This window comes from Pholcus phalangioides, unplaced genomic scaffold (assembly GCF_987345545.1).
Source record: "Pholcus phalangioides strain wild (caught in Gottingen) unplaced genomic scaffold, Ppha-v1.0 ptg000020l_1, whole genome shotgun sequence".
NCBI classification, from domain to species: domain Eukaryota; kingdom Metazoa; phylum Arthropoda; class Arachnida; order Araneae; family Pholcidae; genus Pholcus; species Pholcus phalangioides.
Genome location: NW_028301613.1, coordinates 12660385 through 12683276, shown reverse-complemented (window position 1 = coordinate 12683276; position 22892 = coordinate 12660385). Strand labels below are relative to the sequence as shown.

General features: G+C 43.2%; 1 long non-coding RNA gene and 1 pseudogene across 3 annotated transcripts in view; both read right to left on the bottom strand.

Annotated features, from left to right (window-relative positions):
- Positions 1 to 17321: 17321 nt before the first annotated feature.
- LOC149070991 (uncharacterized) overlaps positions 17322 to 22892 on the bottom strand; it is a 53425-nt gene continuing 47854 nt past the window's right edge. For all 3 annotated transcript variants that reach the window (XR_016194979.1, XR_016194978.1, XR_016194977.1), the window contains 3 exons: positions 21720 to 21795; positions 18887 to 18944; positions 17322 to 17695 (listed from right to left, as the gene is read on the bottom strand). This is a non-coding gene — a long non-coding RNA (uncharacterized LOC149070991). The remainder of the gene's footprint in view (positions 17696 to 18886; positions 18945 to 21719; positions 21796 to 22892) is intronic.
- Positions 22343 to 22619, bottom strand: LOC149070994 (signal recognition particle RNA; annotated as a pseudogene).

Here is a 22892-nt window from a genome sequence, read left to right as displayed (position 1 = left end):
TGCAAGAATTTTGTGCCGAGATATTATCTGCCCTTAGGGCTATTACAACGGCTTACAGAAGGCCAGGCAGGCTAATGTTATACTAGACTGGCGATGTGTGATTTTTTTTTTTAAAAAAAAAGGAAATTATTTTGGCTTCGCTAGATAACAAAAGTTTAAATACGGAACATGGTTTTCTTGCATATATTTACTTGAAAGGTAGATGGCAGCACATGCTGGCATTGTCAACCACGTATATGGATCGGAATAGTTGTATATCATGTTGCTTGACACTACCCCAAACGTATGGCACCACCGGAATTATTGATGTCGGCATTTGTAACCACAATTGGCGAGGTCTTTCGCTAAATGTTAGAAATGAACGGATGTCCCGGATGAAAATATTTTGTGAAGCTTTGGAATGCGGGGCAATCTCGTACGAACGGTACGTTGTTTTTGAATCCGGAAGATACCTCCTATCTGTGTACCAAACTATGGGGAAAATCATGACCATATTCCATCCACAAAAAAACGGGACATTGCCAATTCTTGCTAAATGTTCTTGTCTGTAGTTTTCAAATCATGCAAAAATTACCATGTTCATAATTCCAGTGAAAATTATTAGAGTTCGGAAAATAGACACACGGAATATTTTAATTTTGAAAAAAAAGTCAGGACGGCCAAGTAAGAGTGGAAGTCCCGTAAAATACGGGTCATGTGTTCATTCCAATGAAACGCATATCCAATTTTTATAATGTGACTATACGCCGATCAGTGAGTATATAAGTACACTATCCACTGACAATAGGGAATCGACCGAAATTTTATTTGCTCATCTAAGTTTAGGTCCGGGCAGCGAAAGGTGACCGTGAAGTGACACCGACATTCAGTTGGTAATGCCTGGGCTGACCATATTTTTCGCTACAAATACAGCGGATGAGAATCCTAATTATACAAAAATATACGGGAAATCGCTAAAAACATCAAAAAATCCCCCAATGACAAGAAATTAAGCACTTCTGCAAAAAGAAAAATATGTTTAACATGAATAGGCTGGCCATGACCTGTTCCACGCGAACAAGTTAAAAGGATCCAAACACAGGAAATTGCCAATTATAACTAAAAATGATGCCAAAAGAGAGCGAAGTTGCTAATTATTGTTAAAATTACTAAAAAAAAATTGCCGATCGCGGGAAATGAAGCTTTGCTGCTTTTTAAAAATGGGAAACGGCTTCATTTTTAAAAACGGGACGTCTCTTCAAAAATAACCTGCAGGGTAAAAAATTGTTTGAAAGTAAGGAACACGGGGCTGGTGCGGTCTACGTAAACGTGGGAAAATATACCCAGAAGCCGAACGGTACACACTCTATCATTCTTACTTGGCTGAACTGCCCTTGAATGGTGGTGTGGCCTTGCTGTCAGATGGTAATGCAGAGCAAGGTAAAGAAGCCCCTCCCCCGGGAAAGTGATTTTTCTGAGACCTACTAGTGCTTGAGGTAGGCCTCTTGCGTTAAGACGATACTGCCAGTCACTACAAAACAGTGATGGTAACCTCGCCAAGCAAAAAAAAATTTCCCTTTTGACTAAATTTTTCCCACACATTCCGAAATTTGTGTTGCCATCTATCGGTGGAAATATTTAGTCAATTATTTTACCCTAGAAAAGCATTTTTGTTTTGCATTTATATATTTTTTCAACAAAAATTCCCAAAATTTCCCACAAACGCCAAAAAATTTCCCACGTGGACCAATTTTGGCCAATTTTTCCCACGAATATGGGAAATATTCGTGTTACCACGAGTTACCATCGCTGGTACAAAATGACAGAACTATATGCAACTTGTCACGAGTGTGAAATCTCCACATCAATTGAACTTTCAGCGTACATATGATGTGATCCGTGGTGCTGCCATCTTGTGGATGATCAAGTAATCTCGAACCAGCCATTTTCTGAAAGATCCCAAATACGAAAAATTGCTAGTTTGTCGCCAAAAACGACGCCAAAAGTAAGAAAAGGCACCAATTACTGCAAAAAAAAAAAAAAGGCAGCGAAAATTCGCCGGTGGGTGGTAAATGAAGTGCTAGTGAGAGAATTAAAATGAGGATATACTACAAGAAACAAATTGATTTCAAAGACCTCTAAAAGGAACGGGCCCTATCTAGGGGGCACGGCCCGACAGTGCCGTCTTAACGCATGGGCCCACCCGGGCACGGTCCGGGGCCCTCAGAAGAAGAAGGGGCCCCACAAAAACGAGATCCGTTTGAAATTTTCTAGAATTTGCAATGTAGGGCCTCAAAAGAACCATTTGGCCCGGGGGCCCATGACACTCTTAAGACGGCCCTGCGATCCGATACATAGTGAAGGAGGCGGGTGGACCCTCATATCAAGGACTTCCAGAAACTTTGGTTTCCGGATGTCAAAGTCTTAACGGGACGAGCGAGAGATAAAAAAGCGTTCTTTTCATATAATATATTTGTTATCTCTATTTTCCGGAGAAGCGTTGAGATGAAACCGGTTTTCTTTTCCCGGTTTCTATTCATTCTTTGAATCAACTCCAGATCATGTCTGCAAATAAACAAATGAAAAAAAAAACTGTGAAAAAATAAAGAGGGGGGGGGGGTTGTCAATGGATGGGTTCCCCCCCGGGAGGGGGGAAAGAAATATAATCCCCTCAAAACGGGAAAAATAATACAATACTGGAATGGGATCGGAAGTGAGATAAACAGGGAAAAAGGAAAAAAAAAATGCCCGCCCGAGATTGCTTCACTTTCCAAGATGGATGTTCGATTTATTTTTACGAACTGATCTCTTTCCTTGGAGGAAGAAACCCATTAAATACGAACGGTTTATTACGGAAACTTGGCCCCCGACATTTCGCCACCGGCTGTGTTTCGCCCCCTGACATTTCACTCCTCAATTTTCACCCTAAGATTTCATGCCCAAATTTTCGCCCTGGACAGGACATTTCACCCGACTTTTTGCGTCCCCGACATTTTGTACCTGGCATTTCACCCCTCAATTTTCACCCTGACATTTCACCACTAAATTTCAGCCCGGGGCATTTACTCCCGACTTTTCGTCAAGCACATTTCACCCTTCACCTTTTTTGCTTCTCTGACATTTCACCCTTCAATTTTCGCCCCGACTTTTCGCCCAGGACCGTTCACTCCCTGATTTTTCATCCTTGACATTTCACTCCTGAGTTTTTACCCCGACATTACACCCCTGATTTTATGCTTCTCTGCCATTTCACTCCCTCAATATTCACCCCTGACATTTTGATTCCATGATACTCAATTTTCACCCCGGACATTTCACCCCGACTTTTTGGCTCTGATATTTAACCCTTCAATTTTCACCCCGGACATTTCACCCCGACTTTTTGGCTCTGATATTTAACCCCTCAATTTTCACCCCGGACATTTCACCCCGACTTTTTGGCCCTGATATTTAACCCCTCAATTTTCACCCCGGACATTTCACCCCGACTTTTTGGCTCTGATATTTAACCCCTCAATTTTCAACCCGGACACTTCACCCCTGATATTTAACCCCTCAATTTTCACCCCGGACATTTCACCCCGACTTTTTGCCCCTGATATTTAACCCCTCAATTTTCACCCCGGACATTTCACCCCGACTTTTTGGCCCTGATATTTAACCCCTCAATTTTCACTACGGAAATTTCACCCCTGACTTTTTGGCCCTGATATTTAACCCCTCAATTTTCACTACGGAAATTTCACCCCTGACTTTTTGGCCCTGATATTTAACCCCTCAATTTTCACTACGGAAATTTCACCCCTGACTTTTTGCCCCTGATATTTAACCCCTCAATTTTCACCCCGGACATTTCACCCCTGATATTTAACCCCTCAATTTTCACCCCGGTCATTTCACCCCGACTTTTTTCCCCTGATATTTAACCCCTCAATTTTCACTACGGACATTTCCCCCGTGACTTTTTTGCCCCTGATATTTAACCCCTCAATTTTCACCCCGGACATTTCACCCCTGACTTTTTCGCCCCTGAATTTTCATCCTCAATTTTCGATTATATAACCGGCAAGAACAGAAATCTCGCTGTTCTATTTTCAGCACAAATCGTTGTTTGCGCACCTACAGCATTTTAATGCCACGGGCAAAAATCTTGAAACTTTTTTCTCGCCAATGGACCGCCAATTCTTGAACTGTTTTTTCGCCTCGAACTAACCGAATAAGGCGCGTGTGGCGAGTTTAGCGCGTACGTTCCACACATACTGAATCTCTCGAATGCACGAAACCGTAATTTCCATCTCGTCGTAGTTTCAACGCTCCACGGGAACCTTCCTAGACGACATTGCTGTCGCCATCATCATCAGCAGCAGCATCGTAAAAGGTGGCGAATGGAGCTTGAAGCAATCTGGAAACGCAAAGGGATACGTTTCGAACGTGATGCCATTCCCAGTCGCAACCTTCAAAAACACGCGGAAGCTCTCATCCGAGATTGTAATGGCATCGCTATATATCTCTCATGGCCAAAGCCCGAAGTCATTTCTCTTCTCATATAGCCCAGGACGGTGATTTCAAGGGAACGGCGAGTTTAAGAAATGAGAAGTCAAGAAAATTATAGAAGAATGGGAGAAGGGAATGGCAAAAAACCACACAAATCCGCTTCTGCCTAGAAATCGAGTGACCTGGAGAGTGCACAAGCATGTGAGTGATCAAGAGTGACCTGGAGAGTGCATGTGAGTGATCAAAAGAGTGACCTGGAGAGTGCATGTGAGTGATCAAAAGAGTGACTTAGAGAGTGGGCAAGCAGATAAGGACCAAAAGAGTGACCTGACCTTGAGATTGACAGACTAGGCCAGTGTGCTATGGTATGTATGTGCAAACAAATGAGTGCACAAATAGCGATCTGGAAAGTGTGTAAGTGTTTGAGTTACCTAAAGAGAGAGGAATCAAATCCACCTGTGCATATATTTCGAACAACGGCCAAATGATTTAGCCCATACTTGGTCAACCCATGGCCCGTGGGCCATAATGTGATCATAGGAGTCACCTGATGTGGCCCGCGACAAATAACCAAACCCCTCAAGTGGACCATGAAAGGTTATTAAGTCACTTCAGTGGCTCGCTACATTTCCAGATCATTAAAAGTGCCAACAACACATATCCAGATCGCTTGCACTCACCAAGCGCATTTCGAAATCATTCGAGTGACTGTCGGCACACCTCCAGCTCACTTGAGTGGCACGTGGCACATTTCCAGATTACTTGAGCGGCTCGAGTTACACTTAAGCGGCCGGAGAAAAGCATTTACAGTTCACTTAAGCGGCCCTCGTAATTTTTAGAGAAGACTGTTGGCAGATTTCCATATTATTTAAGAGAGTGCGTTTCCACATCATTTAAATTTCCCGTGGCACATTTTCGGATCACTCAAGTGGTCCGCAGCACATTTCCAGTGCACCTCAGGGACTCGCGGCACATTTCCAAATAGCTCAAGTGGCGTGAGGCACATTTCCAAATAGCTCAAGTGGCGTGAAGCACATTTCCAGTTTACTCAAGTGGTGTGAGGCACACTTACGAATCAGTTGAGCGACTCGCGACACACTTACGAATCAGTTGAGCGACTCGCGACACACTTACGAATCACATAAGCAGCCCGAGGCACATTTACAGTGCACTTAAGCGGACCGCATCATTTTTATACTGTAGATCCCTCAAGTGGCTCTCGGAACATTCCCAGATCATTTAACAGACTCGAAGTGCATTTCCACATCACTTAAATTTCCCGTGGCACATTTCCAGATCACTCCACAGCACACTTTCGGTTCACCCCTGAGAGACTCACTGCACATTTCCAGATGATTCAAGTGGCCCGAGGCACATTTCAGAAACAAAAGAGGCCCCCACTCTCCAAAAGATCGAGCACCCTTGATATGCGAAGTGGAACGCTTCGAACATTGGCCAACGAACTGCAAACTTTTTTTTGCGCCTTAAAAATACATCAAATCGTTTCGATCGAGGGCGAGTTTCCGAAATCCCGAGAGACACTTGCCTTGGTATCATCGAAATGATGCAGCGCTTGGCTTCCTTTTCCTCGAGGGTGCCATAAACCAAGATGGCAACTGCGTGAAAACAAAATATAAAGAAATCAACTGATACAAAGGTCATAAAAGCAAAAGAATGGCCGCCGCCGAAACCTCATCGCCGTTCTCTGCGGACAAGAATTTCTTTCCGTTTGTCGATAAAAAGTACGGGGCACCCAAATGTTAAGAAAGCAGACGACAGTCTTCCTTTTGATGTTCTCGCGATTCATTTCGGGAAGAAAGAGAACAAAAAGCAATTTCTTACTTCTTCTTTAATCTCGCGGAAGCCATAAAACGGAAAAAAAATGGCGAGCATTGTAACGGCCAAAAATAATAACAACGAAACCACCCCTCATCCAAAACGGTATTGGAAAGAAACAAAATGGCTTCCCCCCGTACAACATGAAAATTGTTTGCGGAAATATTGAACGCCACGTGGAGCAAAGGTTCTCTTTTTTGTTGATGAGAGACTTCTATCGCTAGCGTCGTCGTCGCCGTGTTTCCGAATGCCATCGTTGCTGCCATTTGTCATCTCCTTTAAGAAGCCATCATCATTGAATCATCAAACGTCACTGTCATCTCCTTTAGGAAGCCATCATCACAGAATCATCAAACGTCACTGTCATCTCCTTTAGGAAGCCATCATCACAGAATCATCAAACGTCACTGTCATCTCCTTTAGGAAGCCATCATCACAGAATCATCAAACGTCACTGTCATCTCCTTTAAGAAGCCATCATCACAGAATCATCAAACGTCACTGTCATCTCAATAAAAACAGCTATCATCTCAATATCATTATCATACCCGTAAAAACAGCCACCATCATCGTTGGATCATCAAGCATCATTGCCATCTCCATAAAAACAGCCATCATTGCTGAACCATAAAACGTTAATGTCATCTTCATGTAAATGGCTAGCATCGCTGAATCATCCAATGTCATTGTCATACCCCTTAAAAACAGCCATCATCGATGAATCAACATACACATCATTGTCATCTCCTTTAAAAAGCCACCATCACTGAATCATCAAACATTGTCATCCCCATTAAGAAGCCTCATCACTGAATCATCAACTTCTTCTAAGGGCTGTGCCTCAGGGACTGTAGAAGAGCTGAATATCTTCTTCGAATGCCATACACACAAATACCGAATATTTATATCGTCGAGGGAATGAAAGCTGAATAAGGTTTTGAGAAAGCCGCGTGAACGCTGAGAGTTTTCTTCAAAAGCCGAAATGTTTTGTCGCGAGCCGCCTCGACATAGCTTACATTCTAGTTTCACGGTCAAAGGCCCAGTTTACACCGTGGCCCACGTGTCCTGAGACTAACCAGCTTATATCCCGTAGCGGGACAGAACGAGGGCCACGATTGGTCTGAGGTCTTGTCTGTTTTCTCAACGTTTCCGTTGTCGAGGTATGACTCAAAAGCGTGATGTCATGTGAATTTTCACTTTGTTATAAATTTTGGGGTCTTAACTAAAGTCTACGCTGCCACTCGGATGGGCCGAACCCTTTGCACCCTAGCTTAAGCCTAACTATAGATTGACGATTATGCATAATGACCTGCAAGTGTGATAGATTCGCGGTATGGAAGCAAAATTTATCAAACTCACCGAAATAGCCGATGATTATTCATGACAACAGCTCTTAAGCACTTTCGCCTTAACATATATAGCATAGCCACTCTTTGTGGGGGCTCCATTCATAGATGGCAACACTGAAATATCATACACAACACTAGCTACACACTCAGACTGTTAGGTGTACACACACTCACTTTGTTCCAGACTCTGCCACGAAGCTGGGCTGGAAGAGATTTCGGCAACGGGATAAGTCCGGTGGCAGAGACCCTGGCGTTCATTCATTCATTGTGGGGACCTCCATCCTCGTGAATCTTTGATTCGAATCATATCGGATAATTAAGTACGAATATGTTTCGGTTTTTTTTCTACTGCAACACATTGGCTCAAAAAGCATTATGTATTTATCATTTCTTCGCAACCACGTCCACACATTTCCTTTAAATGAACTCCGCCATTTTTTCAGGCCCCAGCGCCTGGGCGCTGATTGGCCAGTGGCGAAATTCCCATCGTCACGATGAACAGGCCGAAAACCTCAACAACTGTCTTCAACAATCGCATCGCGGTTGCTCTATTCTTAACAAGCTTCTTGCGAATATCCATGGACCCTATCTGCATATCATGTGAAGATTGACGGGTACCGGGTATTAATGGGCGGAGATAAGGAGGGGGGAGCCGGCGTGGGGGCATCCCCCCCCCCCAGCGTCAAAGGTGAAGTCGACTGATCTAATGTGTATATGCATATATGAATTGACATCATCATCATCAAGCCCCCCCCCCAACAATAATGACCGTGCCCCCCAGACTTCCAAGTCTATCACCGCCTATGGGTACAGGCAGTGCCCGCGACTAGGAAAAGGTTGAAGACCTCTGGTCTATACCCATCAATCACCAAAAGAAGAGCAACCTTGCGGCAAGTTTGACATATGAATGCACACGATTTTAGGATGATTTTATTCTTTGAATACAATTTATTCGAAGTGTTTAACTGGAGCGTCGATCAAGTGCTCACGAGCACGAAATCGGACGCGAGCACCGCGTTGGAGATTCCTGCCTCATCATAATATCCAGAAAATATCTGTTTCCTGGATATCTTGGGCTGAGAGAGAAAGTCGTCTATCTCTCTCAGTGAAGACCTCCGCAGTGAAACCTCCGATAACGGACACTTTTTGCAATTCCCAGTCCCATGGAATAGGGCTTTAATGTTAGCGGACGGTAAAAGCAGGCAAACTCTAAATTTTTTCTGCAAGTTCTAATTGCTTTATCTTTGGTCATAAATTGAGAATTTATTGTATATTCAACTATTATTGTGTTTGATCCCAAGCTGGTGTTGGAAAAAATGATGAATCGGTAATTACAATAATAATACTTAATTAATACTTAATACTTAATACAATAATTACTTAATTAACCTAAAATGACTATGGTCCAGGATAATGAATTCGAATGGTAATGTGTTGGTTTTGTTGTTTGTTGATACGTATCAACCAACATTACCATTTGAATTCATTATCCTGGTCCACAGTCATTTTCAGTTAATTTAGTAAGTCATTGCCGATTCATCATATTTTACAACATCAGCTTGGGAACAAACACTATATTAGTTGAATGTGCAATAAATTCTAAAGATAAACAAGTTAGAACTTGCAAAAAAATTTTTGCAAATTTTTTGCAAGTTTGCCTGCTTTTACCGTCCGCTAACGGGGAGCGAAATATATTGAAGTCCTATTCCACGGGATACGGATCAGAGAAGTATCCATTATCGGGAATTGCCTGTTAAAGGGGCTGGGGGGGGATTCTGAAACCCCCCCCCCTCCCCATTCAAATAATCATATTACATCGAGAAAAACGTATAATACAAGCATCGTGCTGGGATCAAACTAATCTTTCTATGGCAGTAATTGGAACGTTAAAGACCTTAGAAGTTCGACTGTTAGAATCGAACTGTTGTTCACTCGGCAACAATCGAAACGGATGATTGATGAATAATACATTGTTGACCTCATATAAATAGCACCGATTGGCAGGCTAAAATTTGACCAGTCGGCAACCCTTCTGATCGAGAGTGTGGCTCTCGACCAGATTCGCGCGCGAGATTTCTTATTGTCCACTTGAATTGCATGGGGTGATGATTCAGTGGCATGAGATCCGAAGTCTTTGCGCGCAAGTTCCGTTCGTGTGACGGCCTGAAGTGAAGGATATAAGGCTTGAGTCGACTTCCTTTATAACCCATTCGACCCAGATGCGATCGTGTATTCCATTTATAGCGACATGGAAGAGCTCCTCTTTTTGCCCTACCGGTTTGCCTTCAGAACCGCGAAACGTGCGAGTTCCGTTGGATCAATGGTGTTCTTGATGACGAACGGAAGAGGCGTTACAGTCAGGCTGGTCCCCATCTCCTTTCTTTACCGGATTTTCTTTTTCAATGGGAAAAATTCACATTTTTAGGGGATAGAAATTTTGGTAAATTCCGTATTTATTGAAATTTAACGAGCATTGAATTCGCAAAGGCAGAATCGAGCCCGTTTATATGCGTAACCGTTGGAATCGGTGACAAATACAGTGGGAACCCCCTGTTTGAAAGCCAAATGAAGGCGATGCATACTTAAATACCAAATTGCTAGAGCAGTGTTTTTCAACCATTTTTTTTTAAATTTCGCAGCATACTTGAAGAAGCCAACGAGGGAAGTCGTGGTCCAGGACCTGCCCTGGTCACGGCGGAGGGCTCACCGGAGCCAACAAGCCAAGGAGGGAAGACGCGTGGTCCAGGACCTGACCTAGAGAAACCGCGAGACACCCAGGCTCTGTCGCAAGAAGCAACGTAGGTACTTCGGCCACCCCCCCCCCCCGGGGGGGGGGGGGACAGGGCATCTCCAGTAAAACCAAAATTTATTGATACGTCAAAGATTACATATAGTGCAAGGAAATCAAAAATTATGTAAATCGAAGAATCAAATTAATCAAGTTAAAGTAAAGTGCAACGGGCACGGATAATAAAATAATCATAGAAAGTTGTATAAAATCGTATCGCAAAAGGCGCAATCAGAAATTTGATTGATCAAGGATTGTATGGCAGAAGGGCAGAGCACCCCATTGCGTTCGGGCAGTTCAATACAGTCAGTCTAATTTCTCCGAGACTTCATTAATTAGGTTTGGGATTCATCCTGCTCCTCGCTCGCAAACAGTGCCACCAGCGCACTGTCAGGGTGACCTGGCCACGGCGGAAGCTCACCCGACCCAACAAGTCAACGAGGGAAGATGTGGTACAGGACCTGGCTTGGCCACGGTGGAGGCTCACCCGAGCCAACAAGCCAACAAGAGAAGATGTGGTTCAGGACCTGGCGCTTGGCCGCAGAGAACAACAAAGGGCTCAAGCTCAATAGAGCTACAAAGACATAAGAGCTCACCGAAGAACTCATAAATTGTATAGTAGAAATATATATTTAAATCTGATCATGTATTTTCTATGCACAATAAATCACCCGACACTGCCCAGCCCCCTCATCCGGTGCAATGGCTAAAATTGACAATGGCCAAGAGCCTGGGCGGTGCACGGTATGAAATGAGCATACTTGAAGATACAATTGAACTTCAACAACTTCGAAGAATCGACTGGCATAATGTAGGGCCTAAAACTTTCGTGATTGAAAACAGCCCCAGGGTGATGAAACTTTCCCATGCATTCGTTAAAAAATGGGTTGAGGCCTGTTGCAACCAAAGCCTTCACACACCAGGACTGTACACGACACCATAGGCGGCGATGGACTTGGAAGTCTGGGGGGGGGGGCACGATGATGATGTCAATTCATATATGCAGATATATGAATAGATATATACCATAGATCAGTCGACTTCACCTTTGACGCTGAGGGGGCAATGCCCCCCCCCCTCCGCGCATCTCCGCCCATGCACGACACACGTGAAATCAATTAACACCGATGCATCGACTGGACCGATCAATTCTAGTCGATGCTACTAAAAACTCGCGGAAGATAAACCAAAAAGAAAAAAATGCTCTAAATATCGGAAAAGACGACGTTTTTAACGACTTTTAACCCCCGAAAATGGACTTTTAATGTCGGAATTAGGAAACCCCGGCGACGATATTTTTCCAGAAACTTCTCCGTCGATAAAAAGCGTTTCGTTTCCCGGCGTTTGGCAACGCATTCGAACTAGGAAGAAGTTCTCTCTCTTCCGGAACGGAATTGGACTCTCGGGAGCCGTAACGCTTTGCGGCTGAAGTGCTTGGTCTTGATGACGTTCCCCAGGAATCAGTTGAAGAATCTGTCATCGCGGGCCCCCCCCCCCCCCCTAAAATGGTTCGATTCCCGCAGGGGAATTCGACTAATTACCGCCAGAGAAATCAGTTTCGCCAGTAATTACGGAACTTACTTTCAAAAAGGAATCTTCTAGAATATTTCACAGCTTGCTTTGCTTGGTTGGTTGGCGCGAGTGGATATCGGGCAAATTGAGCCATATTTTTAAGCTTGGTTACACCTTGACGAATGATAACTTTCGGAAACGGTCGTTTGTAACATCGCGCATGCGCGGTTTCGCACCAGACATACACTGAGAGCCTTGGCATCATATACTGAATGTTACACGCACGGTTGAATATACCAATGGCGATAGACCGGGATCGTGACGCACATATAAAAAGAAGTCTCTCCCTATTTCTAACACGTTGAGAATATTCTCCCCAAAATCCCATTTCCGACAAGAAATCGATCATCAAACCGAATGTTTCCCCGCCAAAAATATCAATTCACCGCCAACATCTCGCCAAGAGTCAACTTTAATCTTTTAATTAATTGAAGCCAATTAAGTTCAATTGATTAGATAAAATGAAACCTTGATTCGAAATTGAAAAAAAAAGATTCAAATCGTTTTGGAAATAATATTTCAATCGCAATGTAAAAAACTCGTAAAACAAAAATGGAAAAAATCGGATGAAAAGAAAAAGAGAAACGAAATCGATCGTATCTTTACGATTTTATTTAAAAGGAAACGATTTTTTTTTCATTCGAATCGCAATTACCTCCTTCGAGACAAAATGAAATATGAACTGCGATAAAAAAGAAAATGGGGAAAAATATTATTTCTTTCGAGGGAAAAAATGATATTCGTACGTTTTTTCTCGTGGATTTACGATGAAAATATTTGCTTTGGAAGTTTTATTTTTACGAGGAAAGAATTAATTACGATGTAATAAAATGGCGTTTATAGGATCGTCGTATCGTTTTTAACGGGTACTGAGAGATTGGATTTCTCCCGTTACATCATACATACTCAACCCACGACCCGCGGGACGAATGTGGGCCGCGATCTCAAAATAAACACCACAAAGTTCGAATATTACTCAAGTGGCCCACGGCACGGTTCGTGATCACTTGAGTGACCCGTGGCATACTAATTGAAACAATAAGTCAACTACAAATGCGACCGCGCAAGTGACCCGCAGCACATTTATAGGTCACTTAAGTGACCACCAGGGCCGTCTTAAGAGCATCATGGGCCCCTGGGCCTGGACCAAGTGATTTTTCTGAGGCCCTACCAGGAAAATTCTCCAAAATTGCAACTAATTCTCATTCTCCTGAGGCCCCCGGGTGGGGCCATGCGTCAAGACGACATTGGTGGCCACATTCCCATGTGATTCAAGAGGCCCGCGACACGTTTTCAAACCAATGAAGTGGCTCGCACTCTTCAAAATGTTGAGCACTCTTGACTTGAGTGATGTGTAACTGCACCGCATCAAGGGATCTGTAAATGTGCTACGGGCCAGTTGAGTGATCTGGAAATGTGCCGCGTCTCACTTGAGTGATCTGGAAATGTGCCGCGTCTCACTTGAGTGATCTGGAAATGTGCCGCGTCTCACTTGAGTGACTTGGAAATAAGTCGCGGCCCATGTGTTGAGCTTGTATACTGCATAAGGGTGGAGGCCCTAATGCACAACCACAGGTAGAAGTGAGAAATCTGACAAACTCACCGAGACGATTGGCGATTATGCATAATATACAGGGTGTTTCAAAAAGTATCAACCGATTTGAAATGCGTATACAGTCGAATCCCGTTATAACGAACGCCAATAGACCGGAGGAATCACTTCGTTAAAACGAAATTCCAGATTACCTAGCATTGTTCCTATGTAAACTTATTTGGGGGGATTAGGAAAGTGTTCGTTAAAACGAGATTTTCGCTATAACGGTATTCGTTAAAACGGGATTCGACTGTATTACGAAAAATATTGAACACACACTTGAGCGGTGCTCAATATGTCCACCTTGGGATGCACGGTGTATGTCTATACCAGTGGTAAACAACATTGGCGTTAATTCCCCCTTGGGAGCCCTCTCATCGCCCCCCAACTCAAGTGAACCCATAGGATCCTATGTTAAGTCTGTAGCTTCTATCGCCCCCCCCCCCGAACCATTCCATTGCCCACTTTGGGAAACACTGGTCTATAGTATAGTTTCCCAACCTTTTACGTCCCACATCGCCCCTTTCTTCAGAAATATTTTTTTCTGCCATCGCCCCCCACACCCAACGCAATCTAACCCATAGGATCCTATGTTGTACCCGTAGTTTCTACCGCCCTCTGGAAATTTCCATCGCCCCCAAGGGGACGTTAACGCCCACGTTGGGAATCACCGGTCTATACGGTAGTCAAATTGCTCTCAAACTTTTGCGAGCATGTTTGCATCCACTGCGAGTGGATTTCTGTGGACCACGTGCTCACTCAGTCGGATGTGCTCCACATTTCCGACTGACATGAGTGGACGGCCAGGGGGGGATTTCCCTCTATACAGACAACCCGTGTCCCGGAACTGTTTATACCATCGGGTAATGCTCCGAGCGGTAAGAAGTTTCAACACCAGGGGTATTGTCGCTCGAAAAGCCCGATGAACAGTTGTTACGGATGGCAAACACGGAAGTGCCGGCCGGAGGAAGAGCAACGTTAGCGCCACCTGTCGGTAACTGCGTAAGAAACTCGAGAGATTTCCCTCTTTCTACCTATACATTATTCGATCAAAACGGATAAAAAGCTGAATATTTATGATTCTTTTTTGAAACACCCTGTATATCACACTCACCGTAACGTACGCCCTCGAGTGCGAAAGATTTGAAACTCTCGAGTGTATTTTTCCCGGCAATATTTAATTTTCACGCCACGTCTTTCAAGGAGAAAAAAAGGATCCTGGAAAATATCTACCATCACACACACACATATATTTTCCCAACTTTTCCAGGAAAAAAGGATATTTTCTTGGTCTGGAGCTTTCACTTTTGACAGCGGCTTCAAAACTGAATTATTTTTTTTTGACGCCAATTTTTTACTTTTTATACATTGGGGTTGTCTTCGAGAGGAATTCGGATCATCTCTCAAGGAGAAAATTTTCCAGTTTTTATTCGTTTTTCATTGACGGGGGGGGGGGGAAAGTCCCCGTTTTTTTCCCGTTTTTTCTATGCACTTTCGACACTCGATTCAAAACAATAACAACAACAGATTTGTTCAAAAAAAAAGACGATGATTGATCGCCGTTTTCACCAAAAAATATCGCCAATTTTTTTTCCTTCTTCTGCGGATGGAGAAAATGATTTATGTATTTTGGCGTCAAAATTTGAGAAGGAAAAAAAGAAATTGGAAATTAATTTTCTTCAAAAACACATCGATTATCGATGTTTTTTTCCGGGATCCGGAAATTTCACCTTCCCTGACCGTATTAGTGGATCAATGACCAAGTGGATAATCTAATGGGTGACGAAATGAATAAGTGAGTGACTGTATACTCACCCAGTGAATGACTGTGTGAGTGACCATATGACTGGTCAAGAGTATGGCCGTATGAGTGACCGAGAGTTGATTGGGTGCATGACCGTATGTGAGTAATCTTACGCGTGATCGATTGAGTGAATGACCATATCAATGATAGGGTGGCTTTTGTGAGAGTGACCGAATGAGTGACCAAGTGAATGACCGTATAATGATCAAACGAGTGAGCGTATGACTGGTAAAATGAGTGGACGTATTTTATTGGCTATATAAGTGGGTGAGTGATCTTATCAGTGACCAAGTGAACAACCGCGTGAGTGACTGTATGGTTGAGTGAACGACTATATTAATGATCAAATTTCACCCTGACCTCATGAGGGAATGATTGTGTGAGTGACCAAGTTATTAGGTGAATGACCGTATGAGTAACCTTGAGTTCGTCCTCGAAAATTTCGCATGCCCTGATCATATAAGTGACCGCACGAGTGAGTGTGATGAATGAATGGTCAAGAGACTGATCATATGAGTGACTGTATGAATGGTAAAGTGAATGGACGTATGAGTGAAGAAGTGAATGATCATATGAGTGACCGTATCGGGTGAGTGATGTTAGTAGTGACCAATTGAGTAACTGCATGAGTGACTGACTATGGTTGAGTGAATGGCCAAGTGACTGTGAGAATGAAATGAATAGCCGTATGAGTGATTGTGCGAGTGACCAAGGGATTGGATGAATGAACGTACGTGAGTGGCCATATAAGTAGTTGTGCGACTTCATAAGTGAGTGTGAGTAACCGTATGATTGAGTGAATGACCATATAAATGATCGAGTGACCGTATTAGTGACCATTTGACCGGTCAACTTAATGGCCGTACGAGACACCGTAAGCTCAAGTACCTGGTTATCCATACGGTCACTCGCGTATTTACTGTATCAATATACGGTCAGGCGCAGGTGAAATTTCCGAGGGTGAAAGAACCAAAAAATCGCGGGTTTTTCTGCGGGTGGAGAAAATGATTCACGTATTGGCGCGAAAATCGAAAAAAATTATTTAAAATTAACTTTTCTTTTGTGGAAAAGATCGTTTGTTTCCCCACCGACAGACCAGACACGACCCCAGGCTCTGTCCCTCCCGCCTTTTGCCCTCGCGGGTCGGGTCTTGTTTCCCCACCAGCAACAAATAAATCTGGAATTTCAAAAATAAGGTGGTAACTATCGACCGCCCAATAACTACACACGAGATTCCTTGTGAAAAACTAACGTAGAAAAGTACTTTCCGTTTCTTGGATCGGACGGAATATCGAGGGAGCTTTTGAAATTTTGTGACGCGTCATTTTCGTAACGGACACTTTATGCGTCAAACTCCGAACCAGAGTACATTCCTCCGCCAGCAGCAGCGGCGGGTTGTTGAAAACTAACTGAAATATTCAATCCCAAGCCAAGTTCTGTCTTCATAGGGTGACCATACGTCCCGTATTCCCGCCATCCCGACTTTTTGGCAAAAGTGTCCCGGTTTTTCCCGTATTTCACACGAAGCCTACTTGAATTTTTATTCCTTATTGAAGTCAAAGATTGAAATTATTTTTCAACTCATAAATTATTTTATGATAATTACAACTATATATGGGAATATTAATCTCCCATATTTGCCTTGGTAAACTTTTTTTTTTCCGTGGAATACATTTTAATCCACTGCAATTTGCAGTAATGCATCATTTCCCGCCATTGTGTCGAGCGAATGATCAAGTAAGTGACAGTGACGAAGTGAGCGTTCGAGTGGCCGAATAAGTGACCAAGTGAATGTCCGTATGACTGAGTGAGTGACCAAGTGATTGGGTGAATGACCAAAAAAAAAAATTAAATTTCGTAAAATTAGACAAAATTTCTTAAATTCAAGTTTTCTCATTGGAGAAATAAGATTTCAAAAACCTTTATTAAAATTAATAATTTTATTATTAAAAGAATAATAACCGTCATTTTCTCTTAACAACAACGTGCAACCAACAAATTAACATTTACCAATTTATGACAAAAACAAAAGGATGTGGATACAACCCTAGTGGAATGCATTTCGGGAGAGAGAGAAAACATGATGATATAAAAAACATGATCGCAATAATTACCGCGAGTGGACATTTGACGTAACCCGTTACGCACACTTATCTCAGTTTGTGACGAAATCAAATCACCTCTCTGAAGATGCCGTCACACGAGAAAACCTTCATCGTTGGCCCTTCGCACCATTATGACACCTCTGACGATGAGTGACACTGCGAATATCGGAGTTCCTAAATGGACAGAATAATGATTGGTTATCAAAGAAAATGCATAATTAGCACGATCAACATGCGAAAGAATCATTAACAAAAATCGGAGATTGATTCATAGTTTTGCGGTCCTTTCTGGTCCTTTGCTGTTTAGGTCGCTCACATGCTTGTAGGCTCTCTCTGTCACTCTTTCTCGGTCACTCGCTCTCTAGGCCACTCTTTTGGTCATTAACATGCTTGTACACCGTTTTTTTTGTTGATCGCCCCTCTTCTCCCGGACACTATTCAGTTCACCACTGACTTGGTTGCTTGCTCTTCAAGTGACTCACATGCTTTCAAACTGTCATTCACAAGCTTGCACACTCCCTATGTCATTCTTTGGGTCACTCACTGACCTTATTCCTCACTCTTTCAGTCACTCACGGACCTTATTCCTCACTCTTCCAGTCACTCACTGACCTGGTCCGTTGCTGCCTAGGTCACGCTTTGGTCGCTCCGTTTTTGTATACCGTCTTGGTCACTCACGTGCTTAATCCCCCCCCCACTTTTGTCACTCGCTAAACCGGTCCCCTTCCTCCTGACGATAACTCACATGCTTGCAAACTCTCTAAGGCCGTTATAACACTACAAAATTTCGATAAAAGATCTTTTACGAAACTGGAAAATTTCAACCAATAAGCGCTTCGGTTACATTCGATGAAATGCAACCGGTGATCTCACACATTGGTTGAATTTTTCGAGTTTTATCAAAGAGTTTTTACGAAACTTTTATAGTGCAATCTTTGCCTAGGTCTCATTCACTCACTTAGCATTTCGCTAAGGCCGGTATTGCACTATAAAATAAACGTTTGATAAAAGTCCTATTATAAAACTTGAAAAATGCAGCCAATAAGGTCAACGGTTGCATTTTCTAGAATGTAACCAATAACCTTATTGGTTAAATCTTTCAACTTTTATAAAAGGGATTTTATCAAACTTTTATAGTGTAATACCGGCCTAAGGCACAAGCGGATTAATTGTTTTACTTACTGCCATTGAGCTATACAAACTAGAGCCTCATTTTCTTGAAAACTCATTCCTAAAATTTGGCACCCTGGGCTATAGCCCGCTAAGCACCCCCCCCCCCCCACTACAAATGCACCTGTGATTCCAATAATCCCCTCCCCTCTAATGCTGTCCAATTGACGATGAAGTTATTTAATAATGACTCACCTATAAGGAAAACGAACCAGCCGCCATTATTCAATGCGCTGATGACCGAGAAGATCGTCTGCAATCAAAAATAGGCAATAATAATTACATAGGCAAAACCACACGATTGCAGCAATTAAACAATACTTCAATTTTTTCTTTAAAATTGCAATTTTCCGGAAATTTAATTCACTTTAAATGCATTCTAATCTAAGAACTGACAACTACTAATGAGGGGCCATTCAAGTGTTACGTCAGCAAATTTTTAGCCATTTCTGACCCGTTGTCAGCAAAATTTCGTCAGCTATACCAGCGCCTCCTATAGATAGAACGTCTCCGCACGCTGCTCTTGACGTCAGCAAGTAGGCTATTTTCCCTCAGAATATTCAGGGGGGGGGGGGAAATCCGGTATTTGTGAGCCAACCAGGAAGATTCGAAGCCAAAATAAGAAGAAACGAAATAGGATGCTGTGGTTTAAAATGTGGCAAACTTGGTAGGTAGTCTTAATGACGTTACAGATGAACTTGGCGGAGGAGGCCTTCTATCTCTAGGAGGTGCCGCTTGTACACGCTACTGAACTCGCGAATGCACTCCATGCGCAGACGAGTGTGTTGGTTAAATGATCTTGAGAAAATATTAAAAAAACTAAAATTTGAGAAAAATTTATCAAGTCTTGTATCTTAATGAGACATCTGGCACAAACTCAGAGGCGGCGTCCATGTTGTATAAATAAGTAAATATACTTAATCGATTATTACTTACCATCACCACCCATGAACATAGGCGGAGATTGACTTGGAAGTCTGGGGGGCAAGGTCATTATTGCTGGGGGAGCACGATGATGATGTCAGCTCATATATACATTAGATCAGTCGACTCCACCTTCGACGCTGGGGGGGCAATGCCTCCCCCCCGAATCTCCGCCCATGCCGATGAACGACAATTATAAAATTTTGAGCTTTCATGCTTACGCGAGGAAGGAGGGAGGGAAACTTGTCTGCGCGCAATGATGGTAATCGCGTCAAGCAAAATTTCCCTCGAAAATTTCCCTTTTGACTAAATATTTCTCCACACATTTCGAAAATTGTGCTGCCATCTATCGGTGCAAATATTTTACACCTTTAGTCAAGTATTTTACACCTGAAAAGAATAAAATTGTTTTCACATTCCCTTTTGTTTGATGAACTCTCGAAATTTCCCACCAACGCCAAGATGTTTCCCATGTGGACCAATTTTGGCCAATTTTTCTCACGAATATGGGAAATTTCCCATGAGTTACCATCACTGTCTGCGCGGAGGAGAATGTCAGGTCCATGAAAGGAGAAAAAAACGGAGCGATGGCGCGCGGGAAAAGTAAACGGTCACAATGCGCATGCGTAGATAATACAAGACGCGTATATTCCCAATCTGAGAGCAGTCATCGCTGGCCCCACTTCCTTGTCAGCAAAATCTCGTCAGTAGCTTATAATATATTTTATATATTCAAAAAGGATGGTTGATGACGTAGGAAACCTTCAAACCCCCCTCGTCATCAAAAGTCAGCAAATTCGAACCCTCCTCGATGCTGACGTAATACTTGAATGACCCCTGACCAATGACAAAGTGAGCACGAGAATGAGTGAATGAGCAAATCAGTGACCATACCAAAGATCGAGTGATGAACGAGCTAGTGAGCACATAAGTAGTGAATGAGCTAATCAATGAGCATAGGGGTGGCGATTGAGCAAATAAGCTAGCACAGAAGTAGTAAATGAGCAAGTTATTAATTTATCATAGGAATGAGTTAATGAGCAAATCAGTCAGCAAATTAGTGCTCACCGCCTTGTTCACGATCCCACTCACTAGCTATAGTCGTTTGAATTGCTTATTGGTAAATTGTGGCAATAACTGGAACCTGACAGACACTGAACTGATGCGTATGAAGAGACCTTTAATCGGATATCGACGATTCCAGAGCAAATCAGACATAATCCGATTAAGCGGGCAAAAATCCAAATTGCAATTTTACAACGTTAGCATAGTTTGTGCATTGAAAACTGATGAGACTGTTCAATATTGCTTCAATAATAAAGCTTCTGCAACAAATCAGACATCAGAAATGAAACAAAAATTACATTACATTGCAATGATTACATTAACCTAAGATTTTTACTTTCCATTACAAAAGTAAGCGCCCTCTATTGACTCAACAGAGAATAAAAATAAAATAAATGTACGTATTGAAGACCTACTCTCAAATGTATCGTAACTTAGCGACACATTTTCCCATTAACTCTATAAATGTTTCATTCAATAGAAACATTACGTGTGTAGTAGGTCGATGTGTATCAACAGTTAACGTGTGAAGCGTAATATCCGATTAAGCGGGGTGGGAATCGTTGAAATTATCTTATTAAGCGGGGAACTTGAACATCGTCTCAGTGGGAGAAATATTGGTGCCGGAGGATTTCATCACCACCGCACCTTCACAAATATCCTAGTTACGGCCCTGCTGACTTGAGTGATCCGGTAAAGAGCCGCGGCCCGCTTAATTGAAGCGGGAACGTGCTGCGGGCCACTTTAAGTGATCTGTGAATGGGCCACTTCGTTAATGTCTACAAAGTTATGATAGAAGTCGCGTCGCGAGCCACATTCGGGGCCATGGGGTGAACATGTGTCAAAACGTGTGTTTTAAACATGAAAATAACTTACAAATACAGTACAATCGTAAATCAAGTACTATGATGTCACAGTCGTAGGAACTTACGATCAAAATTTTCTGCCCAAGATACCTCGCGGCAAACAAGCCCGACCGGCACCCTAAAAAGTACCGCGGGAACAGTATTTGGAAAACACTAGATCTTATTATACTCACCAGACCGATGGACAGTACGAACAGCAGCACGCCAATGACGATCAAGGTGACGCCGCACCTCCTCCGAGTACATCCACTGCATCACAATGAAAAACCAAAAATAATCAAATAAATTATATTTCATCAATAAATACTTTTTCAATGGAATCAAAATGACACATTAACGATATTTATTTGGATGCCAACACCATCCAATGTTGTGAGACATGTTCAATCTTGTTCGCGAGCCAGGTTTTCTTACAAGCAGGTTTTCTGCGCCACGTGCATCACCCAGAGCGACACGCCCACCAACAGGAAAAGCGGTACGACTCTTTTTCCTACAGAGCGCAACACGCCTCACGCCAGCGCTTTACGTGATTGGCCGAATGCTTCTGGAAGAGTCAAATGCGTCGAGCTGCGCGCGTTTCACCTTTTTTGTGGTGTGTGTTTTCTTTTCTTTATACGTCTCAATATTCTACTACAAAAATACGTGGATGTGCAGACGACAGAACAGATGATGCGCCATTCTAGGAAAACGCGTAGCGCGATGGAATTACCACGTTTCCGCCGACGCGAAATGGTCCTATTCGGTTCACGCGGAGCAGAAAACCAGCACCTCCCGCTACGTTTCCGCCCTGGGTCAAATCGCTCCTCCTTAGAGATCGACCTGGAGGCCACCATCAGATGGTAACCCCCATGCCCAGCCCTTGGGGGCTGATCGTGGAATTACAGACGGGCCTAGGTAGGCCTATGAAGACCTGGAGGCCACGGGCTCCCCCGAAGCCACCATATCGACATCGGGCTTAGTGTGGACGCCCGATCTACATAGCACTACTGGGGTTAGAACTCCCAACCTCAAGCCATCCACCAGATCAGGCTCCCAAAGTAGCCGGGTTACACGAACACGCCTCGGTTCACAGCCACCAGCACCTCCTAGAGATAGAAGTCTACAGTCTACTTGTGACGTCAGTAAGTAGTTCATTTTCCCTCAGAATATTCAGGGGGGAAAAAAAATTCACTGCTCGTGCCAGTATCATCGTTGCGGGGAAAAGAAATGACCGGGCTCAGAATTGGCGATTTCTGTGCCCCACATCCAATCACTATGCGGTATTTGTGAGCCAAACAGGAAGATTCTACGCCAAAATGAGAAGAAACGAAATAAGATGCCGTGTTTCAAAATGTGGCAAACATGGT